This window comes from Heteronotia binoei, chromosome 9, assembly GCF_032191835.1.
Source record: "Heteronotia binoei isolate CCM8104 ecotype False Entrance Well chromosome 9, APGP_CSIRO_Hbin_v1, whole genome shotgun sequence".
Taxonomy (NCBI): Eukaryota; Metazoa; Chordata; class Lepidosauria; order Squamata; family Gekkonidae; genus Heteronotia; species Heteronotia binoei.
The window spans coordinates 20,878,843-20,892,052 of NC_083231.1; the positions used below are offsets into that span (position 1 = coordinate 20,878,843).

Here is a 13,210-nt window from a genome sequence, read left to right on the forward strand (position 1 = left end):
TCCCACCACAACAGACACCCTGTGAGGTGGGTGGGGCTGAGAGGGTTCTCACAGCAGCTGCCCTTTTAAGGACAACTGCTGTGATAGCTATGGCTAACCCAAGGCCATTCCAGCAGGTGTAAGTGGAGGAGTGGGGAATCAAACCCTGTTCTCCCAGATAAGAGTCCACATACTTAACCACTACACCAAACTGGCTCTCTTGCAGGGCCTACTGTAAGCTCTTGGCTACATTAGGGGGTTGTAGCCTAATATTAAAAGGAGTTCCTGCTACAAAAAAACCCCTACATACATCACATCAGGCCAGCTGCTATTTGCAAGAGATGTTTGATTCCTGCCTCTTTATAGCAAGCCAGCCAGCCAGGCGACTCCCCCATAAAAATAGTTTGGGAAGTAAGGTTAAAATTTAGGAAAGACCTTGGAGAAGAGGGGATGGAATTTCAATTGCAGATAATGGCACGCTGGCAGGGCTTTTTTGTAGCAGGAACTCATGTGCATATTAGGCCTCACACCCCTGATGTAGCCAGTCCTGCAAGAGCTTACAGGGCTTATTGTAAGCTTTGGAGGGGGGTTTAGCCTAACATGCAAAGGAGTTCCTGCTACAAAAAAAAGCCCTCTCTGCTGTAGTTCATGAGCTGTGATGGGCTGACTGAAGAAGTGGAAAGAAGAAGACTTACGTGCTCATCCAGTCTCAAAAGTGTCCATGTAGGGAAGGATTATACCATAAAATTTTAATTTGGGTGGAACTTAAGGTGTAGCTTTGCCTTGGTCATGCCCTAATAAATCTGTGTATTTCATATCTACAAGTAAATGTTGTGAGAGTGTTTGATAAAAAAAAAAAATAGGTAACAGTAGTCCTCTGTGCAAGCACCAGTCGTTTCCGACTCTGGGGTGACGTTGCTTTCACAACGTTTTCATGGCAGACTTTTTCATGGGGTGGTTTGCCATTGCCTTCCCCAGTCATTTACGCTTCCCCCCCAGCAAGCTGGGTACTCATTTTACCGACCTCAGAAGGATGGAAGGCAGAGTCAACCTCGAGCCGGCTACCTGAACCCAGCTTCCGCCGGAATCAAACTCAGGTCGTGAGCAGAGAGCTTAGGATTGCAGTACTGCAGCTTTCCCACTTTGTGCCATGGGGCTCTTTCTTTGATACTCAGTTATTAATAGTTCAGGCAAATAAAGCAAACACACCAGGTTAGATCCAACCCTGCCCAGTTCCTCTCCTGCTTACAGCCCCCTCCCCCAGTTACACATGTAGCTCCTGGGAACGCTGTCATAGTCTTTTTGGTGGTCAGTAGAGACACCTTCATCCCCTTTCAGTTTGGTTTAGTGGTTAAGAGTGGTGGAATCTGAGAGAACCAGGTTTGATTCCCCCCTCCTTCACATGCAGCTGCTGAGGGACCTCTTGGGCAAGCCACAGTGCTCTCAGAACTGTTGAGAGAACAGCAGTTCTCAGAAGAGCTCTCTCAGCCCCATCTAGCTCACAGGGTGTCTGTTGTGGGGAGAGGAAAGGAAGGAGAAGGGTGGGATATAAATCAAATCTTTTCTTCTATTCTTCTTCTTTTCCCTTTTCCAGTGAGAATTGCCCCTTCCCCAGTGTTCTTCGCAATGAAGAAGAACTCTCGGGGTTTCTTTATATAGCCCTAAAAGTGAATGAAGAATTCATTTTGTCAAACATGTTAAGTATGGAGTTCAGGCCCATGCCTGATTTAAAACACAGGGGGGAATTGTTGCTTAGATGCAGTCTCAGAGGATTTCCCTAGATCCAAAAATAAAAAAAGGAGAGCAATCAACATGATTTTAACCAAAGATTAAATGTTGACATAAGCCTGAATATTCAGGGAGGTCTCCTCAGGGCAGCTGGCAGTGCACAGAATACCGCTATCCATTATGTTACTGAAACTACGTAGAAAACTGGGTCACAAATATGACCAGTCAAATCTTTCTTTCATGTTACTGCATGAATAACTTCTGTTTGTTTAGTAGAAGCCGAAAAGGAAATGCAGAATTATACAACAGAGAATGGAAAAAGCTTTGTGCTTTTGCTGAGATTCTTCAGCGTTTGCTTTGGTTTTCCCCGCTCCCCCCTCGCGCTGCTATTTCTGGACTGTCTATAAGAAACATTGCTTTTCTTTTAAGCAGGAACGCAGTTCCAACTGGCTTGGCATTAGGAGGGTGTGGCCTAATATAAAAATGAGTTCCTGCTGGGCTTTTCTAAAAAAAAAAAACCCTGTGTGAAACAATGGTGATATCAGGGGGTGTGGTCTAATATGCAAATGAGTTCCTGCTAGGCTTATTCTACAAAAACCCCCAATCTCTGACAATAACTATTAAGCATGAAGCAAAATATAGATACACACAATCTATTTAACAGACTGGATCATTAGAAAAGAGCAAGAGTCCAGCAGCACTTAAAGACTAAAAAAAATGGCAGGGTATGAGCTTTCGTGAATCACTGCTCACTTCTTCAAGGTTATGCAAGCGCCAGTCATTTCAGACTCTGGGGTGACGTCACATCACCACGTTTTAACTGCAGACTAGTTACGGAGTGGTTTGCCATTGCCTTCCCCAGTCATCTCCACTTTCCCCTGCCACAAATGTTGTTAATCTTAAAGCTGCTACTGGACTCTTACTTTGCTATAATAGACTGAATGTACAAGAGGGGGAATGTGGAGTGCAAAAACAGGGAGGAGAGATTAATTTGAGAATGCCAGTAAGTTTTAACAGGCATTTAAACATGTTGCATTGGATACCACCAAAAAATTTCTGTAGGCAGAAGGTCTTCCATCTCCTTAAAGTAGGGGTGTCAAACTCATTTGTAATAAGGGCCAGATCTGACATAAAGGAGACCTTGTTGGGCAGGGATATGTGTGTCATAAAATGTAATGCAGGTAGCAGAGATACAAACTTTATAAAGGACACAGAAAAACACAATTAAAAGATTTTGTATCTCTCCTGTGTGATCGAGGAAACCTGGGCAAAGGAAGCTCTGGGTCTTTCCCTCACTCCCCAGGGGATTAGGAGGAGCCTCATCCAGTAGAAAGAAAAGAGGCTTGGCTTAGTAGCTCTACTGTGTGATTGGGAGAACCTGGCAAAGCAATCTCTTCCTCCTCGTGGGAGGAGCCTTAGCCAGTAGAGAAAACTGAGGCTTTTATCTGTAACTCCTGTGCGAAAGACCAAGTCTGGCAAAGCAAGCTATGACACAGAAGGAAGCAACAGAGAGGTAGAAGAAAGCAGACTTGCTTGTGGGCCTGATAGGAATCTTCTGGGGGCCTGATCTGGCCCCTGGGCCACATGTTTGACACCCCTGCCTTAAAGTGTGACTTTCCTGCTTCCCCTCTTCCACTAAAGCCTGAAACACCACCTCATGCAACTGTACTCCTGGGTGATGGGGGACCTCCAACAATAGCGGGGTGATGGTGGAGTTAAAAGAAATTGGCAACAATTGTCTCTCCTTGCATGTGCAGAAATGTTGGGGTGACATGCAAGGAAAGCTGTTTGTATTCTAACTTTGGTGTAGTCAGGTGTAGTGGTTAAGTGTGCAGACTCTTATCAGGAAGAACCAGGTTTGATTCCCCACTCCTCCGCTTGCAGCTGCTGGAATGGCCTTGGGTCAGCCATAGCTCTTGCAGAGGTTGTCCTTGAAAGGGCAGCTGCTGTAAGAACTCTCTCAGCCCCACCCACCTCACAGGGTGTCTGTTGTGGGGGGAGGAAGGTAAAGGAGATTGTGAGCCACTCTGAGACTTGGAGTGGAGGGTGGGATATATATCCAATATCATCTTCTTCTTCTAACTGATAGCATGGATTACATTTGCTTGTGTGGCCATACAGCGGGAGAAACATTGACATTCTCTCTGAGAGGGAGGGGAAGCATCGACATTTTCTCAGTATTTGATAGCAAAACTAAAAAAAAAAAAGTTACTATTTTGTTGTTCTCTGTGCTATCGATATTACCATAATTACGTGCTTTCCAGGCAATCAGAAAGGGCACAGCCGCGGCGTGATTCATAAGGATGGTTTTATTTCTTATACTAGAATGTTTCTAATGCTACGTTCTCTCTGCAAACAGCTTGCAGTGCATTATAGTAAAAACGACAACATCCTACGTATCTTTTCCTTTGGGGACTCTATAGTCATCCGCTTCTTTGAGAACACAGTGAGCCCAGGATAAATGTATAATCGTCCTTGAGAAGTACTTTCATTTTTTCAGTTATCTGTGCTCATGGTTAACAGGGCCATTATTGTATGATCTATTAAGGTCCTCGAGTTTGCTGCTTGCTTCATTGTGTAGGGTAATTGCCAGGTGTGCAGCAACATTACTGGATCAATTTACTTCAGAATTAGTTCACTATGTAAGCTTCCAAATAGACTTCTTTTTGTGTGTACTCAGGGAAATGGTTCTTTAAAATACGATGCTGATTTTGACTTCAGGGAAGGTACAGGAAAGTAAACCCAGAATGTACTGGGAGTGGCCAAATAGCCCCGCTGACCCTCAGGTACCATTCTGTCCAGCTCTCCAAGACATCTAGGCACCCACAGCCCCCCAAGTCTTGACCCAGCAACATGTATGTCTCCCGTATTGATTCCGCACTTAGCACTTGCCTCTCTTCTGTGCGGGGCCAGTTTGGTGTAGTGGTTAAGTGTGTGGACTCTTACCTGGGAGAACCGGGTTTGATTCCCCACTCCTCCACTTGCAGCTGCTGGAATGGCCTTGGGTCAGCTCTCGTAGGAGTTGTCCTTGAAAGGGCAGCTGCTATAAGAGCTCTCTCAGCCCTACCTATCTCACAGAGTGTCTGTTGTGGGGCAGGGGGAGATAAAGGAGATTGTGACCACTCTGAGATTCAGAGTATACCCATTTCCCATTTTCTAGTGAAGCTTCTTGGGTAGCTTCTACCACCAGAGGTTTTGGGGGAGAGGATCTCTGGGGCCAGGACCTGTTCTTATCTGCAGCTCTTTCATCTTCTGGCTGGCCATTGATCTGCGGAGGGCTTTTTTTTGTAGCAGGAACTCCTTTGCATATTAGGCTACACAGGGGTGGAATTCTAGCAGGAGCTCCTTTGCATATTAGGCCACACACCACTGATGTAGCCAATCCTCCAAGAGCTTACAAAAAAGAGCCTTGCAAGCTCTCGAAGGATTGGCTACATCAGGATTGTGCAAAGGAGCTTCTGCTAGAATTCCACCCCTGAGGCTACACCGCTGTGATGTAGCCAATCCTCCAAGAGCTTACAGTAGGCCCTATATGCTTTTGGAGGATTGGCTGCACTAGGGAGTGTGGCCTAATATGTAAAGGAGTTCCTGCTGCAAAAAATCTGCATGTGTACATGTGCCTTTCCCTCTTCCCTTTCTGTTGTTAGCACCGTCCTTTCAGCACTGACACTCTCTGAAGAATGTTCCCAAGCATCCTAAGGACATGAGTGAGATTTTCCAAAGGTCCATACCCAATAAACATGGAGGTTAAGGGTGTTAAAAGTTTTATTTAACTACACATATATTCTAGAAAGCACAGGTATTTGAGAACAATCTATAAACAGGTAAAATGAAGGCAAAATATCAGCAAATGAAGAAGGTAGTTGCTGACTCATCTTGACTTCCAGAAGTTTATATCCACTTTCCTAAAGGATGGGATTCAGGACTGGAATGTCACAGAGCAAACATCTAGACTGATTTTGCACTAGGCTTGTTCCGGGTGGAGAGCCCTTTTGCTCCCAGCGCTTCTCTTGGTTTTCTCATAAGCTGCCCCGGAGCTGCAAGTCAGCACGCTGCTTTTCCACAGCAAGCGAGATCCTCTTACAAGCGGTTTCTGCTTGCCATGGGAGAGCGGCGGGCCAGCTCACAGCAAAAACCGAGAGTTTTTTGTGCAAAAACCGAGAGAAGCGCCAGGGGCAAAAGGGCTCTCAACCTGGAACAAGCCCTAGTGTGAAATCAGTCCTAATGTCTCTGATATGTCCCTTGACATGGAGTGACAGTGCCTTCATTCCAACACCAAAATCTTGACACTAAACTGTACACCCCTGACTGCCCAGTTTATGGACTTTCCCCCTAATTTGGGACAATCAGAATTTGGGAAGCAGGTTCAGATTTTCCCTCCAAGACAACTCTTGACCAATCACTTCAAAGTATAGACTAAAGGAGTATTACATGCTCAGCGCCAAGGGTTGAGAGGGGCAGGAATCATTTATCAGGGCAACTAGCAGTCCGGGACAAGTGATGAAATTTGGCCTGAGGATTCTGCTGCGTCCTCACCATAAAATGTTGCCTTCTTCCTAGAATGTAGCCTGAGGGTCTTATTCACCCCTCTTATCAACTTCCATCGGATGTGCCCAGGGGTGGAATTCTAGCAGGAGCTCCTTTGCATATTAGGCCACACACCCCTGATGTAGCCAATCCTCCAAGAGCTTACAAAGCTCTTTTTTGTAAGCTCTTGGAGGATTGGCTACATCAGGGGTGTGTGGCCTAATGTGCAAAGGAGGTCCTGCTAGAATTCTACCCCTAGATGTGCTTTTGTTATTCTATAAACATATCTTTCTTTTCCAGACGCCCTCGGTATCTGAATAACATTTTATTTCTGGGCTATATTCAGATTGTAATTATGAGATATAGCATTTAACATATTATTAAGTTATTGTTATATTTTAAAATAGGTTTTTAAAAAGCCCCTGTAATAACAGTGTCTTGTTTTAGTAATCTGAAGGAAGATGTAAATTTTAAAAAGGGAAAATAAACTCTGAGTCTTCTCATATTAGTAAGATAAAAACTTGTAGACTCTAGATTAGAGATGTAAACTTCTGGGCATTTTGAAACCATAGGGGGAGGGGATTTTATTTTAAATAGGAGAGGTGAGGCTAAAAACAGACATTGATGAGAAATTGACATATATGCAATACTCATGTTCTTAACAGATTTAAACTTATTTTAGTACAGTACAAATGTAAGAGATTTAACTGTAGATCCTCAAGTGGTTTGGCAACTATTGTATTTCTAGCCACATCCCGAGCATCACTCAGTATTAAATCTAGGGTCTTTAGGGTCCACGGATTTTGGTTGGCCTTTGGATGGTTGACTTGAGGGGTACATTCGTGTGTCCGAAGTTATACTGACCTTAGGTGATACTTAGATTGTTTCCAAAGCACAGGTATGACAGCAGAGACAATTCTCCCACTGCTCTTACCTACTCCAATCAGAAGCAGGTGAGAATCATGTGTGCAGTCGTACTTTACTTTCAGGGCATTCACAATACTTCCAAAGTGCAGCATGAGCCTATGATATTCCACCAGCTCCCCTCCACAGACTGGGGCTGATCTTTCCTGTGGGATTGGGTGAGAGACTTGCTTTACAATTCATGGCAAACAGATTTGTGCACTCCTCAAAGCATTCTTCTTTCTAAGGTACAGGGCCAGTGCTAGGGTTCTTGATGCCCTAGGCAAGCTGCCCACTAGTGCCCCTCCCCCCCCCCCGAAATTTAAAAAAACCAGAGAATTGCAGAAACTTGAAACTATTTACATTTTTAACTTGCAGTTTTTTATTTTAAATTTTAATTTAAAAAAAATTGTGAGAGTAAGCAATAAAAATTGTGAGAATACTACTTGATCCTTTTAGCTGGAGGTGCCGGTGACAAGACCTTGTGCATGCGAGAAAGAGGCTCTACCACTGAGCTATGGCTCCCACCCCATGGCTCTGTTAAAGTAGAGTAGGAAGAAAGAGTAGCAGCATGTGACTTCAACAGGAGCCAATTTTTAGAAACTGTAATTGGCTCTTCTTCAGCTTTTACAATGGGTTAATTTATCTTCTACTCCGAGGAGTGCACTGTGCAGGCACCATCCGCTTTTGCATTTCCCAGGTCTGTAACAAACCCGGGGAACACAAAACGGGCTGGGCAGCATCTGCACTCCACGGAGCCTGCTTTCCATTGGGAAAGGCAGGCTCCAAGGAGCACACAAGCTCCATGTGAGGGGAGGTGGCACCCTAGGCATCCACCTGCTTGGCCTACTTCCACACACCAGCCATGAGCATAGACCATTTGGATCATGATCCATAAGCAGGATGGATTTTTTTTAAACCCAGAGTTTTAGCTGTACTCAGGGCTTTTTTTTGTAGCAAGAACTCCTTTGCATACTAGGCCACACCCCCCCTGATGTAGCCAATCCTCCAAGAGTTTACGCAGGGGTGTCAAACTCATTTGTTATGTGGGATGGATGTGACAGAAATGAGACCTTGTTGGGCCAGGCCATGTGTGTACCTATTTAAGATTATGTAGCAGAGATATAAACTTTATATGCTAGAAACTTTATAAAGGACACAGACAAACACAATTAAAGATTTTTTAAAAACCTTAAAACATGTTTAAACCATTAGCACTCGTTGGTCTTAAAGGTGCTTTATTTGTATTTCTCCCATGGGATCCAGGGAAATGGGCAAAGGAAGCTCTGGCTCTTTCCTTCCCTCCCCAGGGGACCAGGAGGAGGAAGAGCCTCAGCCAATGGAAAAAATAGAAGCTTTGCTCTGTACCTCCTGTGCAATTGGGTAAGCCTTGCAAAGCAAGCTGTGATGCAGAAAAAAGCAAGAAAGGGAGAAGGAAGCAGATGACAGCCAGTTGCTCGGGGACCTGATAGGAGCCCTCTGGGGACCTGATTCAGCTCCCGGGCCGCATGTTTGATACCCATGGTTTACAGGGCTCTTCATATAGGGCCTACTGTAAGCTCTTAGAAGATTGGCCACATCAGGGGAGTGTAGCCTGATATGCAAAAGAGTTCCTGCCACAAAAAAGGCCCTGGCTCTACTAAGTGGGGTGGGTGCTACTCATCCAATATAAATGCAAACTTCTTAATAGTATAAAAAGTTTCTTAAACTTATTCCTGTCCTGACCTTATGGATTCTTCACCTCTCGGGAAAAAAAAGTGTATATTGTATAAAATGCATAAGTATAAATGAACATGTATAAATAAATACACGATACCTCTTTATTTACAAAGCATGAATAAAAGTTTCAAGTTTCATCTTTTATTCATGCTTTGTAAATAAGGGGCTGTTTTCTATTTATTTATACATGTATACTCTTTTTATTATCACTGCGTTTGAAACGTACACAGGTTTTTGGAGGGTGATGAATTCACAAGGTGAGGAATAAGTTTTGGAGTCTTTCTACACTAAACTTTTAAGTATTTTGTATTTCTGTGTGGTATTGTTTTTCTGCAGTTCTTCATTTCTTGTTTTTGTGTTTGGTTTTATATACACACACACACACACACACACACAAAAAAAAATCCAATACCAACAACAAGACTGAACAACAAAACCATATGATAACCTCATACCCAGTAATAAAAGATGATACCATCATGTTATGATGTTCCAACCAACAACAAACAAAACAAAACAAAAATAAATAAACCAGGAAGAGAGAGAGAAAGAATAGAGGAAGAAAGCGAGGGGGGGTTGCTTCCACCCAAAGTGGTTGAGAGTTTACATATTTATCATCGATCCCGTTTCTGACAAATGTATCCTCTAAAATAACTATCCAATGCCTTGTTCAAATTTCCAGGTAAGGCTCTCCATCCCACCCCTCTTCCTATATGGAGAGCATTGACCTGTCAAGTAACTACTTCTAGCCCTTGTTTTAAGTTGAGGTTGTTTACTTTGTGAGGGGAATTGGGGTTGCCAGCCTCCAGGTAGACCCTGGAGATCTCCTGCCATTACCATTAATCTCCAGTCAACAGAGATCAGTACCTCTGGAGAAAAAGGCTGCTTTGCAGGGTGGACTCTATGGCATTATACGTTTCCAAGGTCTCTCCCCTCAACAAACCCCAGAGTCCACCCCCAAAATCTCCAGGTATTTCCCATCCCAGACCAGACTTAGGAAACCAGATGGGGCAAATATGGCAGTTATATGACAGAGGGAAAGGAAAGATCCCCTGGGCAAGCACCAGTCATTTCCAACTCTGGGGTGACGTTGTTTTCACAACGTTTTCACGGCAAACTTTTTACGGGGTGGTTTGCCATTGCCTTCCCCAGTCATCTACAGCAAGCTGGGTACTCATTTTACCGCCCTCGGAAGGATGGAAGGCTGTGTCAACCTTGAGCCGGCTACTTGAAAACCCAGCTTCCACCAGGGATCGAACTCAGGTCGTGAGCAGAGCTTAGGACTGCAGTGCTGCAGCTTTAACACTCTGCGCCACGGGGCTCTTGGTTATATGACAGAGGGAAGCCTAAAATAGGAAGGGAAGTTGGAAAGAAGCAACCTCTCACAGTTTCAACAAGAATCTTTTTACAGAATGCTCCAGAGCAGTAAAAATATTACATTAAATATTTTAACAGTGCAATCCCACGTAGAGCTATTCTAGGCCGAGCCCACTGAAATCTTTTTCTGCATGTAAGAAACTTGGAATATACCCTTTGAAGTTGCATAAAGCTTGTACACTTTCAACTCAATATGCTTTTATGACCATCACAGCTATTAGCGTACTTTTTAAAAAAGGAAACTTTTAAAACAATACATGGACAGTTTCATTTAAATTGACCTCTTTTCTTGGGAATTCAAATTACTGAATTTAAATCAGTCCACCTTGTCTGTGAGAGATAAGTATCCTGAATTGGACGTTTCTCAGCTCTTGCCAGCTTTCTCCGACAACAGCAATTTACTGGGGCCTTGACATAAAATCATCAGCTTTGAGCAATTTTGGACAAAAGACAAAAATTGGGAGCAGGGGGGAATGCAACAGGACTACATTCTTGTTTTGTAGATACAGCGTGTGTGCACACCTAATGGGGCATGAAATTATTGGAGCTCTCTGACTAAAAAGATTGAACTGCAATGATGTGATTATGCTTGGGGTATGGAAACCAGGCCTAAGACTACAGTAGGTCAGCATGTGCTACAGCCAGACTTTCCTCTTGCAGTTTTTTTTTTCTTTTCATAGATCATTTAATTGTTTTGGAGATTGGGCAGCACACAATGGGAATGCTGATGTTTGAGCGGGAAAAGTCCAGAGGAGAGCAACCTAGATGGTGAGGGGCTTGACGCACCTCCGCTATGAGGAGAGGCTGAAGTGTCTGGGACTTTTCAGTTGAGAAAAGAGACGACTAAGGGGGGACAGGATAAAGGTTTATAAAATTATGCTTCGGATGGAGAAAGTTGACAAAGAGAAATTTTTCTCCGTCTCCCAAGAAGTAGAACTCAAGGGCACCCAATCAAGCTGACGGGCGGTAGGTTCAGGATGGACAGAAGGAAATACTACTTTACTCAGAGAGTGATTAAAATGTGGAATTCACTGCCGGAGGATGTAGTGATGGCAACAGAAATAGACAGCTTTAAAAGAGGATTCTCTCGGCTTGGCTTTGCGAACGAAGATTTAAGAAGGGTGCAATAGTCCACGTCTGCTGCAGGCTCGCTGGTGGCTGACAAGACCAATGCGGGACAGGCAGGTCCGGCCACAGTGGCTGCAGGGAAAAGTCTGATTTAGGGTTGGTGCTGTAGCAGTGCGATTCTTCCTCAATCTTAAAAGAGGATTAGATAGGGACAAGAACCCACCATACGTGGCAGAATAAACTGGGAATATTTTTTAATAGTTAATAAGTTTATTTGCAGTCTTCCCTATCAAGTTAGGTAACAATTATACTTCTTTTCAGGCAGTTTGTTTTCCTGTTGTTGGGTACCTAAGTGAACAATGTATCATTCAAAAATACGCTTTTGGAAATACGCTTACAAGGAATTATTATTCTTTTGAGTTTATGTTTTATTACCACAGTGAGCTGATATACTGTATATGGAATTATCATTAATGTTGTGTCTGAGTGAATATATAATTTTGTATTTTTGACTGTATGGTATGGATATGCACACCACATTAATGCTGTTTATGTAATCCCCTATATCTGAAGTTTAAATAAAGAAGTTTTGGAATTGGAAAAAACGGGGAGGGGAATTAGATAGATTCCTGGAGGATGTCTATCCCTGGCTACTAGCCATGTTGGTTGAGGGAAACCTCCGCATTCGGGGGCACTGAATCCCAGAGCCAGGAGGCAACACGAGGGAAAGGCCCCTATGGCCGGTTGTTGGCCCTCCAGAGGAACTGGTTGGCCACTGGGTGAGACAGGATGCTGGACTAGGTGGACCATTGGTCTGATCCAGCAGGGCTCTTCTTATGTTCTTAAAAACATGCTGGAGGAGTTTATTGTTAATTTTTGGCCGCCTCGTTTGGAGGAGTTTATTGTTAATTATTTAAAGTAAATTTAGTGTTTCCCAACTTGAACATATGAAGCTGCCTTCTACTGAATCAGACCCTCGGTCCATCAAAGTCAGTATTGTCTCCTCAGACTGGCAGTGGCTCTCCAGGGTCTCAAGCTGAGGTTTTTCATGCCTACTTGCCTGGACCCTTTTTAGTTGGAGATGCCAGGGATTGAATCTGGGACCTTCTGCTTCCCAAGCAGATGCTTTACCACTGAGCCACCGTCCCTCCCAACTTCCTGTGTCAGAGGTCTGCTGGGCTGAGAGGAACAAATGAAAGATCCTCTGCCTTTACATTCATGGACTGCTTTCCAGAACAGTGGTTTTAAGTTTTTTAAATGTTTTAAATATATTTTATTCTGCAAGGTTTGTCTATGTTTGTAAGCTGCCTCAGACTCCGTAAGGAAGAAAGGCGGCAAATAATGTTTTCAATGAAATAACTAAAAGTACATGTAAAAATCAAATCCTCACCAAGGTTGGAACTGCCAGGAGTATACAAGTTGTAGTATAGTTTCTTTGCTGATGGAAAGTACTTGTCAACATTTTGCCAACTACACTGCTGTCACAGGTGAGGGTTTTTTGCTGGTCTCAAGGTGAGAGCCCTATATTGTCTCTGAACACTGGCAGATACAGGGCAAAAGCGAGGGATCTTCCATTATTATGCTAAATACGTTGGCCTGAACCACTTCTGTAGGCATTGCATCTTTAAATACTGCCTTGCAATAATGCACTTTATTCCCATGTGAGTTAAAATATGAAGTGAAACCACACTGTCTCACTTAATCTCTTTAAATAAACGTAGCAGGTTTTTTCCTCTCCCCATGCATTGCCGTGCATCTTATTAACATTATTCAAATTGGATCTGGAGGCTCCAAGGGAACTCTGAGGAGCAGGCCATCTGCCATTTTATATTCATCGCGACTTTTTGCTGCCAAAGCAACAAAATATTAAGTAGCAAAAGAAAGGAGTATCTTTATGAGAACTATCTGA

General features: G+C 43.6%; 1 protein-coding gene across 2 annotated transcripts in view; it reads left to right on the plus strand.

Moving 5' to 3' along the window:
• NWD2 (NACHT and WD repeat domain containing 2) overlaps nucleotides 1–13,210 on the plus strand; it is an 89,539-nt gene that overhangs the window by 44,482 nt on the left and 31,847 nt on the right. The window lies entirely within an intron of this gene.